Source organism: Phocoena sinus, chromosome 13 (genome assembly GCF_008692025.1).
Source record: "Phocoena sinus isolate mPhoSin1 chromosome 13, mPhoSin1.pri, whole genome shotgun sequence".
Lineage (NCBI taxonomy): Eukaryota > Metazoa > Chordata > Mammalia > Artiodactyla > Phocoenidae > Phocoena > Phocoena sinus.
This window is the reverse complement of record NC_045775.1, coordinates 54,353,623-54,365,982: the sequence shown is the minus strand read 5'-3', so window position 1 is coordinate 54,365,982 and position 12,360 is coordinate 54,353,623. Positions and strand designations below refer to the sequence as shown.

The following is a 12,360-nucleotide window of genomic DNA, read 5'->3' as shown; positions in this document are numbered from 1 at the left end:
GTCATATCTGCTGCTTCCCCACTTTAATGATGGAACACATTGAAAGAATTCTTTCCCAGGTTGATAAAGGGCTGTCATGGTACCTGGCACATGCAGATGCTCAAAAACTATTTCTTATATAATTATAGAAAACTGTTAGAACTCTGAACTGTTAAGCTATCCAAACAGTCTGAGTGGAAGCATTAACAAAAACAGTCAAAAGAATGAAGGTTACAGAAGCTGTTTATTTAATCAGAAAATGTGTTTTCATTGGTCAAAAAGACAAAAATGGAAAAGGTGGAGGTATGGCAAAAAGTAACAATTACTAGAAGGTTGACAGGGCAACAAGGAGAAAACCCATGGGTGGTGTCAGAAGACAACAAAAAGGATTATCCTGGAGAAGAGAGAAGAAATATCAGTTATAGCCCAAAAGTATGTCATCCAGAAATTCAAGGTTTTGAGCCTTTTATTGGTTGGGGAAGACACAGAAAACAGCCAAGATTGAAAGGGAAAGTTAAGATCTACCCACCTTAGAATTTCCTAAAGTTTTACTATATCATATTCCTGTATAACTATTAATAAAAATATAGAATATAAACTAGAAGGGATCTTGGCAATTAAGTTACAGGTGAGAAACCAAGGCCTTGTTAGGTAGTAGCTACCAATTGATAAATCCGGCACTAGAACCTCGGTCCCCTGTGTCCCCTAACAGTCTAAATTATCATGAACTTGAGTCACCAAGATTCAGTTAAATTCCCATGTTTTGTTTGTTGAAGCAGAGATTAAGTACATGCACTTTAATCGTTTTTCTTTTTAAATTCAAAGAGTCAGCAGAGTTAAAACATCAACTCTCATTGTCATATAAACAATGGCTCCCAAACGTAGGGGATGGTCTGTTTCAGAATTCTTTTCATTAAATGGTTATCTAGTTTGGAAATGAAAGATAAGAGTAGGGAAAGAAAATCAAGAGTTGTTCAGTAGTGTCACTTATAGCCATTTGGCCTGTACGTGAAACATTCAGCCAATAAGAGCGCTCACTCAGTGACAGGGCACTTATTTTACTTTTCTATTTATTGTGAAGTTAGCACAGTTGTTTTGCATACCGCACCTGTGCAGGAATGCAACACATTCAGATACCCTTCACTTTCAGTAGGCTTCTTTTTCAGTTGACCTTTGGAAAAATAAGTTATTTGAAGTGGTGATTGTAATGTCTCATTAAAATGTTAAAATTACTGTATTGTCAAGCAACTCAGAATTTTTCTTGGTCCACAATGTAATTGAATAATAGTAGCAACCGAAACCCTAAGTGCTCATAAAGTTGTCTTAATCTTGAATCATGAGGGGCAGATCTTTAGGTGGAGAGAGAGGAGTTAAATTGGGCTAGGTGTACAGACACAAGAAAAGGAACTTCCACAAGAAAGGCTGTCAGAGACCTGTAGGTGGTCGGAGCTCCCAAAGAAGGGATGGGCTCTGGTGACAGCTGAGAGGGGTAATGGGAGGAATTCCCCACTGTGGGTCTTGGTAACATGTTAGGATCCCTAAGGCAGTTACTTCCAAAGTTGAGTTTGCACAGGGATTGGGGGTGGGAAGTTAGAGAACTTGTGGCCCCCAACAGAGAAAGCAGAGTAATTATCCTGATGTCCAGGTGTGGAAATTATGGGCAGGAATCATTACATCCAGAGACAGGCAATTTCTTGGATTCCCCCTTCACCACCACTGCCTCTCTCTCAATCAGTTTCTCTCTCTCCCTCTCTCCTTACCCCCCTCCTCACACCCCAAACACCTGCTCCCAATTTTGGAATAAGTATAGCTCCTCATGATGACTTTTTGAAAGAAACAGTGTTCACCTGAGTGTGTAAATTCTGACAAGTTTGTTAGTGTAATTTCTATATTAGTCACATTGAATGAATGCAAATGTTAGTTGTATTTTTGATTGATTTTATTCAGAGCACTCAACCGTGGCAAGAAGCCCTGAGTCAGGTGTACTATGCACAGTTGGTATTTAGTTGTAGAGGTAACGTAATATAACTATGACGTGATACTTGTGAGGTGATGAAATGAAAGTCAGAGATACTACTCTTGAGATGTGGCCTTTCGCAGAGAAGCCCTAAAAGAACGTTTACTGCTTTGGTATGTGTTATAGGATTTTTAAAGTTTGAAAGTTAACAATCAAGAGTTTGTTTGAAGATGCTTTTATGGTTTCATTATTGCTACTGACTTCAAATATGGCCATATTTATTTACCAAAGTGTTGTAATTCCGTTTTAAATACAAAAGAGCCATTGAAAATGTCTGGGTGGAATTTCACAAAAACAAGGAATTCTTCAGACAAGGCATGAGTCCAAGCCTTAATCCAGTCTGGCCTCGGATACCAGTCCTCAGATGTTCCTTTATCAGAGTCAGTAACAATGGGCAGTTATTCACTGTAAATAAACTAGAGCCTAAGTGAGTGAGGGGAGTGAGAAAATATCAAGCTATACAGTCGCTTTGGAGAGGATCTAATTATACTAAAGCCAGTATTTCCTGTAATTTTGTAACATACTTTTATGTTTAACTCCTTGGCTCTATCTGTAGTCATGAATCTTATTACCTGATATCTATCTGTGGTCATGAATCTTGTTACCTGATATCCTATGGGAAAAGAAAATCCAACCCTTTGACATCAGTTAATTAATACTCGTTCTACCTCATCTTAGTTCCTAAGGACTTTGGTGCTGGTCCTATGTGTGGAACTAGACTTGTAAGAGCAAATGGTCCCAGGCTAAGAAATTTATGGTCTCTTCAGTTGGGGAGCTCAGTAGCTTCTTTGATATACAACAAAGTCAAAGAATTTTAAATGAATTATAAAGCTATCTTCAGTGACCTTTTTAATCATTCAGTGGCTAAAGGAAAGGATATTCCAAATTATTCATAGCCAAAACATCCCTGAAAGGGTATAGTTTGGGGGACAGTTCAGAGCAGTGACCCAACATGTCAAATTCCCTAACAACAAATTCCAAGGAACTTGTCTTTGTGAGCCTTTGTTGGAATTTAATTATATGTTGACCTGTGACACCAGTTTGAACATCTTTTTGATCTGCAGATGTGCTTGGTTGTAATGGGAATTCAAATAGAAAGTCGATCTTAACCTTTTGATGCATTCCTTCATTATGAATTACATCTGCTTACCAGTGAAATATTCTACAAAATGGGAGAGACGTGAGTGAAAGAATTGATATAACGTAGTAGTTTAAATTTTTAGCCTGAGAATATTACATTAATTTAACTTTTGTCATGTTCATTGCTCATTATGGCTGACACTTTGAGCTACCAACTAACCTTCTGGGTTCCCAAATACCCCTGGTCTGATTTGTAAGTACACTTGTAACCATAAGACCCAGCATTCACTAGAGAAGATTTACACACAACGGGAAGCTCACATCTCGTTGAGTGAGAACATTTCCAGAAAATCTGTTTTGTGGCTTTTTTTTTTAAGTTTCTCTTTTATGGGGAAAGGTGATAGAAGTCTATATTTATTTGGAGAACTTGGTATAAGTAAACAAAATGGAATCTTATGCAGTGACAACTTCATCTTCCTGATTGGCAAGAACACACTGACTTTAAGACCCTCTTTCATTTGCTTCCGTTTGCTTCCGTTTTCATGGTTCATTTCCAGCCAACACAGCATTTCTGAAATGCCAGCATTTGCTTTGTGTTTTCTGGCATTGTATCTAAGCAAACTAAACTTAGATGGGTGCCAACAAGGTAATGCCATGCTTTTCTGAAATTCCAGAGATCAGTTCTTTAAATGAAATTGGAGATAGTGGAGTTGGTTTGCTGTTTGATCCAAAATTTGATCTCCTTTCTGGACCAATTGTTTTCTCATGGAGAAAAACTATTCTATGACCAGCAAACAGGTACCAGGGGCTAATATATACTGGAATTAATGGATAAGAAAGAGTAAGTAGTGCGATGCATCATGATCAATGTGATTAGAAAAGTAGCTCAGAGCAAAATTCTTTTTGGTGTCTTAAATGAGTGATGTGATTTGGACCTGTATGGCTGGGACAGAAACTATTTATCTGATTTCATTCTGCTTCTTAAAAGCTAGCGGGCCTTTGGCAATAGAGTACAGGCTGGCCTCTTGAAGGGAAGTCTGTGCAAGAGAATAAAATACTTGCAGGAGACAAAGTTTAATCCTTCATAAAACTTGAAGAGAGTGTGACAAATAAGAGGGTGTCTTGTATAGAGTCAGCCTTCAGTTAAATATTCATTGCATATTTGAGCAGAACTGGACCCTTCATCCTTCATGAAGGATGAAGAGTTATTTTTAATTTTCTAGCAACCTTGAGATCACAAGAAAGGAGAGAGGAACTTCATTCTTGAGTGGAGAGGGAAGTAATGAGAATCTTTGCTGACAGTTGTGATATACCTTTCTCTCCTTGTTCTGTGGGAGTCATGGGGAAACCTCAAAGAAGAAAGCCTGTTGACAACTTAAACTGGAAAGCAAGAGCTGATTTTTTTTTTTTTTTTTAGCGGTTCGCAGGCGTCTCACTGTTGTGGCTTCTCCCGTTGCGGAGCACAGGCTCTGGATGTGCAGGCTCAGTGGCCATGCCTCACAGGCCCAGCCGCTCCGCGGCATCTTCCTAGACTGGGGCACGAACCCATGTCCCCTGCGTCGGCAGGCGGACTCTCAACTGCTGCGCCACCAGGGAAGCCCCAAGGGCTGATTTTAATTTGGTCTTTTTCTCCACATGAACATCACAATTTACAGTGCTCTATTGAACTCAGTGGGTTTTTTTTTTTTCAACATTAAATAAGATATCTGGAGAGGGATTCTTCCATTTCCCTCACCCTGAGAGCAGTTGTTTCATTGAATACCTTCTAATTACCTGACTAGTCAGACGTGTTTATCCACTGGGAAGGGAAGCATGTATTGAATACCTACTTTGGGTTCATTTAGTCAGCAAAAATATATTGAGCATCTAGTAAGTGAGAGGCACTGAAACTACAAAGAATAAAACAGACATGGTCCCTACCCTCACAATGCTGAAAATCTAGTCAAAGGGAACGAGTAAGTAAGCAATTACAATATGTGTAAGTGCCATGACAGAAATAAAGATCGTTTAAGAGCACATAGGAGGGGCACTGAACCAGACTTGGGAGGTCAGAGAAGCCTGACTTGAAGGAAGAGGACAGGGGAAGGTGGCAGTGGAGGCAGTGGGAAGAGGATTCCTAGCAAGGGATGAGCTTGTGCAGAGGCTCAGCACCAGTAGAGAGCAGTGCATATTTGAGGAACTGAAACTGAATGTAGGTAAGTGGAAAGTATAAAAAAGGGGAGGAAAAGATACAGGCGGGAGACACATCAGACAGGGCTTTTGTAAGAAAAGCCAAGGTGTCCTTGAGCTCAATCCTGATAGCCATAGGGAGACGGGGAATGACGAGATCAGAACTGCACTTTTGAAAGATCACTCTCTCTGACTGCTGTGGAGAACAGGTATGCAAGACTGGATGCAGAGAGACAAAAAGTTGCAGAATAGCCCAAGTGAGAGATGATGGGGAACTGCATACAGGAAGTAGCGGTGGGAATGGAGAGAGGCAGATGTATCTTAAACATTTAATGTATTTAAAAGTAGACTTGGCAGGACTTTATGACTGACCAGATGAAAGAGGAGCCATGACTCTGGCTTGGGCAACTAGATAGATGGTAGTTCATTCACTGTATAGTATAACAGAAGAGCAGGTTTATAGGGAAGGGGAGGAAGATGAACGTAGTTTGAGATACTATAAACTATCCATGATGCTGTTCTGTTGGCAGTTGAATGTATGATTCTGAAACCCAAAATAAGATCCACCTTGGAGATATGGATTTGGAGAGTATCAGCCTGAGGTCCTATGAGTAAGACCTCCCAGGAAGCTGTGACCCAACCAGATGGAACATTAACATGAAGGGGTAGGGTGGAAGAAGAGAAACCCATAGGAAAGACTGAGGGATGTCAGAGGAAAAAAAAAAGAAAACCAGAAGAGATCGCTGACGTGGAAGTCAAGAGAAGAGAACCCATTAAGGAGGGCTGGTCTCAGTGTCAAATTACTGAGGAGCAAAGTAAGTCAAGGGTTGAGCAATATTCATTGGATTTAGCTACAAGGAAGGTGTCTGTGACCTTGACAACTGCATTTTCAAGGAGTGAGAGAAGTAGAAGCCAAGCTTCAGAGGTTTGAGGATGAAGAAGTGGAGACCTGGAAAAGTCAAATAGTTTGGTTATGGAAGGGAGGAGATGGAGAGGGAGAAGCCAAGGAGAGAAGGGAGGGAAGGGAGTAAATGGGGAATAGAGGAGAGGCAAGAAGGGGAGAGAAGGAGAAGGGAGAAAACTGGACAGAGATGCAAGGTTGAAGGAAAGATTTTTGTGTGTTTGCTTTGCAGATTAGAGCTACTTAAGGATGTTTGAAGGCTGAAAGGAAGGAGCCTTTGGAGGAGGGGAGGAGGATAATGGATAGAGCATAGGATGGAGGAGATTGGATCCGTAGCACATGGGAAGAATTAGCCTGAGACAAGCTAATTTCGTTGTAACTGGAGAAAAGGGAAAAAAACCAACGGTGTGGATATAAGCAATGTTGGAGGTGGGCAACTGAGGGGGGAGGTTCTTATCTAATGGTTTCTTGTATCTTCCCTCTGAAATAAGCAGAGAGGGAAATAGGAGAAGAAAGAATGAAAATTTGAGGAGCATGAAGGAGGTTTGAAGTGGCTACTGGAGAGAATTGGAGACACTGCTGGGCAGCACTGAGGACCCAGGTGAGGGTGGAGAATATACCAGATATTGGCAACGATCTGCCTAGTCATGTGATTTGACTGACCATCAGCATTTGAACCCCCAGTATTGATGTGGGGAGGCAGTTATTGGTCCAATATTGTTACATAGTTATGTTTGGTTGCAAGTGACAGAAAAAAAAAAAACATGAAAGAAGTCAATTGCCCTCTTACATAAAAATCCAGGTAGACTAATAAGGCTAGAATAGAGCACCAGTGTGTCAGGAATCAAAATTCCTTCGAGTGCCTTACTTTGCCATCAGGGTTTGGCTTCCATGTCATGTTCTAACATGGTTACTCCAGCTCCATCCATTTTGTTTGCATTTTGGTCAGCAGGAAGAAGGCAGGACCAGCAGAAGGGCATATGCCACTTCTACCTAAATCCATTGACCATAGCTTGGTCCTTTGACACATCTAGCTGCAAGGAGGCCGAAAATTTTAGTCTTTATTATGGATGGTCATGTGACCAGTTACATTTTAAATTTAAAAATTTGAGTCCAGACCTTGGGAGATACTAAGAATCACTGCCACAATAGGGTTTACCTGGGTAGGTACAACAGAATGGGGCTAGGAAGTAAATGATATTGTCAAGAGGGATTTAAGTAGACAGAAGGGAGGCAATAAAGATGAGGAAGGAGCTGAGTGATCTGGTCATTTTTGTTCAGGTATCTCTTCACCCTGGTGTGGTTTATGTATTTTCACACTTCAGAGGAAAGTAAACCCCCAACTTCAGGGTGATGTGCCCTGATTGTCTCAGCCAGTATGTCTTGGCGGGGCAGTATTGGCATTTGAGGCAGGCCAATTCTTCATTGTACAGGACTGTCCTGTACATTGCAAGACATTCGAAGCTCCTAGCTCCCACCCACTAAATGCCAGTGATACCCCAGTCATAACATGTTTCAATAATCTTAAGGAGGTGTTACTGCTCACAGTTGAGGACCATTGGTCTAAATTAATGATGGTAATCCCCTCTCCCTTGATTGGCTCAAGGGTGGACAATTTAAACCTTAGTGAAGTAGCACATGGCTATCTCCTAGTCACCATGATTGGTTCATGCTATTCCAATTAATGGAAGGTTAAGATTTTTGTTTGCTGCTTATAGACTCACTCCCTCTCAGTCCCTCTGGACATAATGAGGAAGTATGTGGGCCCAATTGCTGCTGACATCCAGCCTATAAACACTAGGGGAGTCAGTCCCAGAATAAAGCAACGCTGAGGGTTGGTTGAGTGGAGAGATGGAAAGAAACAGAGACCATAGTAATTCTGAACTGCAGCCAACCCAAGGCCCTTGCCACTGCTGAATTTTCAGCCCCTTGAGTCAATAAATGCCCTTAATGTTCAAACCAGTTAGACTTGAGCTGCCTGTTTGCAAATGAAAACACATTTAATAAAAGAAGGAAATAGAGGAAGATTGGGTCACGGGAGTAAAAGTATAGGGAAGGATGTAAATGAGAGTAAAGGATGTGATAGATGAATGGAGGGGCTTAGGCCTTGGGTAGAAACCAAGGAAAACAGGGAGAAGAGGCACGCTGAGTTTGGCTGGATGTAAGATTTTATCAAAATTAATCTCTCTTCTCTTGGACTGGGGATTGAGGGTAATCAGAACAGTTCTAGCATTGTGCTAGGTTGACCCAATGAGGCTTATATTAACTCTAATGTGTAGAAGAAGAAACTCAAGACTCACCCAAGGACCTAAAGCTAGTAGCTGGCAGAGGGAAGTCCTAGTGAGATTGACTCCAGTACTCAAGTCCTTTCCGCTAATTCCCCACTGCTACTTGATGCCAAAGAGGTGGAAACAACCACATCTACCCCTCGTTAATCCTTTCCACACCTCAATCCAGGACGGCAGGTAAGACTGACTGGGTCAGTAGGACTGTTTTCCCCTGGATAATGGACGGTCTACCCACAGGATGTGCTGTGTTTGGGGTACAAAGCACAGATGGGTCATGGGCAAGCTGGAGTGGCAAGAGAGCTTACAAAACCAACACCAGCACAAATGAAAGGAATAAACCCAGGGTGCACCAAGAAGGAGAAATAGCTCAGAGGTTCCTGGTGAGATGAAAAGTATTGAATGTTAATTGTCGAGCATCGAATATTAGATTCTGTGCATCTGCGTTTTTTTCATTTCAGAAACTTATTTTTTTCCCATTTTACTTTATTTTTTGAATAGTTAATGCTTACACGTGGTACAAATACAAAAGTTACAAAAGGTATACAGTGAAAAATAAGTCTTTCTCCTCTGTCCTGGAGCTACTGTCCCTGGAGGCAACCAGTGTTGACAGAATCAAGCCCTGCCCTCTCCCTCACCCCTCCCCTCCTCCGTCATAGGCTGAGGTACATAAGCTGAGTTCTCTTCATTCAGTAAAGATACAGACCTTCCTAATGTAGGAGCCTTGAAATGGACACACTAAATAAATCAGATTTACAAAAATATATATGGTAACTTTATTGTCTATAACGACTTCTTGCTAAAAAGCCCCCATTGCTGATGTAGGTGGAAAACACTTGATCTTGCAAATAAAAGATATCTCCTTTAGGTTTAAACCAGTCTCCCTTGGGAAATCACTCAGTCTTTCGGGGTTTCTCCCTCATCGCAGGGTTCTTCTCTCCCTGTTCCCTCTCCAAAAATATTGCCCAGGTGAAAGGCACGCTACAGGGGAGGTGCAGGGGAAGTCTGCCAACCGCCCGGCCTTCCTGACCACGAGGCCATGGTGAGGAAATTGTTTTCTCTGGCCTTTGGGCTACACTGATTCCAGCTACTGACAGCCACGGTCCCCACCACGGCCCTCAGTGGTAATGGCCGCACACCTTGTACCTTCTTGGCCCAAGGCCAGGCCTCCTCCAGCCCGTTCATCCTGTCAGCCTTCGTCATTCTCCCACGGGCTCTGCTGCAGACCGTGCACAGGCCTGGGAACTGGGAGCACTTCTCAAGGCCCCTCGTTGCCCAACCCTGGCATTTCCGCTTCTCTGTAGTTGGCTTAGTTCCAAAGGGAAAAGCAGGGTACACATCCCTCCTGCCGTAGGGCCCCTCCACCCCTCATCTAGGGCAGCCCTGTGCGCACACCCTCTGATTCTCACAACTTCCTGCCTGCTGCTTTAACGTTTGTCTTCCTTTCCAGTCATGGGAAAACGGCTCTGACATCACATCCTGTGTTCTTCCTGGCACTGTCTGTGACCTCCTCAGGGGCAGCCCTCCAAGCTCTGCCTCATCTGTGTATGCAAATACATTCTTTTTTCTTTCAACAAAGTCTGGTTTTTACGAATCAAAGGCAGTTAATTTCAAACTATTGTCTTGCTATGAATTTTTTTTTCAATCCTATTTTGAAACTCAAAGTAAATGATGACTTACCCATTCTTGGCTGGGTTTTTTCCTCCCCGTGACTCAAAGCATGTCATTGACTCATTGGGTGGAGGATCCATGGGGACTGGGTTTACCGGGAAACACGCTGGTTGAATATCTCACAATGTTATCTCCATGACATCAGCATAAGGCTTCCAATGCTGCGGGGAAGCCAGTGTCAGTGTGGTAAATGTTACTAAGTTTTCAGCTGTGACTTGGGTAAACCCACTTGATGCAAAAACTTCATGGTCCTCAAAGTGAACAGAAACCTGATTCTACCGTTACCCACCCAATTAGGCAGTGCAAGCCTGAGTCATTCTGGATTCCTCTCTTTTCTTCACACTCCATATATCACCCATCTGCTATTCAGAACCACCAAAGGGAATGGGAGACTTTTTTCTAATTGTCACAAAAGCACTGTGTGGGCCAGCTGTGGCCTTGCTGCTGAAACCCTCAGCCTGGCTGCCAGCATCTGTCATTGGACTTCTGCCATTGTCTCCTCCATGGTCTCCCGCTTCTATGTCCGACCTCCTACAATCTATTCTCCACAAAGCAGCCAGACTTTTCTTTGTAAAATATAAATTAGATCCTATCACTTCCCAGCTTCCCTGCTTTAAATCCTCCAATAGCTTCCTATCACTCTGACCTGACTCTGCCTCCCTCTTCAGCCTCATCTTCCAAGCCTTCCCTCTTACTCTACTAGAGCCACACTGCCCACCTTTCTGCTCTCAGATACACCAGGTTCATTTCGACCCCAGGTCCTTTGCACTTACTGTTTCTTTGCTAGCAGAGCTCTTCCCTAGATTGTCGCACTACTGCCTCCTTCTCAGCCTTCAGATCTCAACTCAGATGTCACCACGCGGCCACATCCCACCCCAGGTACCATCGACCATATTACCCTATTTTGTCTTCTTCATAGCCCTTAGTTCCTGAAATTGTATTATTTGTTTGTTTAAATGTTTGTTATCTCTCTCCCCCTTACTTGGAGGGCAACCACCTTGGACAGGGACTTGGTTTGCCTTCTTCAGCGCTGTATTTTTGCATTAAACAGTGCCTGGCACATAATAAGCAGTAAATATGTGTGGACCAAAGCCAACTAAGTTCATGCAGAGGGGAAAAGGAGAAAGACAATATTTTTAAACTTGACAAGCACTCATGGATACCTTTTTATTAGTTTACAATTTAGAAGAAATCATTTCTACTAGTTTCTTTGTAAGGGAATCATAAGATTAATGTGGCTTTCTAGTGAGAAACTTGGCTGCAAGACAGAACTAGCATCTATATTTATGCCACAGAAAAGCAGCTTTTTCAAATAATCAAGTCAGATCAAGGTATAAATTGTTAGCCTCATTTGCCAGGTACAAAATTTGAATGATTGCATGTGTGTTGCTGTGTGCTTAACCTGCTACAGATCACCTGCAATTTTAAGGTTCACTGATTGCTAAAAGTTGTTTACTTGATTTCTTTCATTTAAGTGTAGCTGAAGCTGCAAGGCTGATCAGAGGCAAGATGTAAAAAGAGAGGTAACATTAGTGATTTTTCAGGCACACTATAAGACAATTACCCACAATCTTTAGGTATTTCTTGTACTTTCAAAACTAAACGCTAAGCTCTCCTTGACTTGGGCTAAATTTTTTTTGAATAACTGATACCCTGGAAAGTCCTGAACAGTTGCACAAACACTGCAGCAGGGACTTTAAAACTCAGCCCTGTGTGACATGTTTTAGAACAAAGATGTAGGAAAATTAGGCCTCATCTTGCTCAGAATAGATGAGGTCAAACATACTTCCCCATTCCTGGTGTTGCAGAGTCTGAAATTTCTGTCATTAGAGCTTCATTTTTTTTATCCTGGAGTTCTCTTTTAAAATGCATATTTTCCTGGAAATATATTAGACTAATTCATGAAGATATTGAAACTAATTAGGTCCATTTTTCCTTTCGGTGGGAGAGATTACCAGCAAGAGAGCCCTGAACAAGAAGGAAAGAGATGAATTGGGAGAGACTAGAAGCCCCAGCTCTGGCTTTTCTGAACCTAGACTTGGCCCAGTACAGTACAGTAGTTGTTGAAGTTCTTTGGATAATAATATTGTGGGGCAAATGATTTTAAGAGTGAGTATTGTGATGTGTTACTTAATCTAAGAAAACGGATTTTTTAAACTTCAAGTGTTGCTATGCAATACGAATTTTGGTGAATTTTTTCCAGTTAGGGTCCCAACAGGAAACAGATGGTACACTTAAATTAGGATAAGTTGAGAAGA

The 12,360-nt window shown here is 41.9% G+C and overlaps 1 protein-coding gene across 8 annotated transcripts in view; it reads left to right on the top strand.

The window, feature by feature from the left end:
* Positions 1-12,360, top strand: part of VPS54 (VPS54 subunit of GARP complex) — a 165,598-nt gene that overhangs the window by 5,408 nt on the left and 147,830 nt on the right. For all 8 annotated transcript variants that reach the window (XM_032652359.1, XM_032652357.1, XM_032652360.1 and 5 more), the window contains exons 2-3: positions 5,776-6,060; positions 6,641-6,747. The gene's annotated coding sequence lies outside the window, so the exon portion shown is untranslated. The remainder of the gene's footprint in view (positions 1-5,775; positions 6,061-6,640; positions 6,748-12,360) is intronic.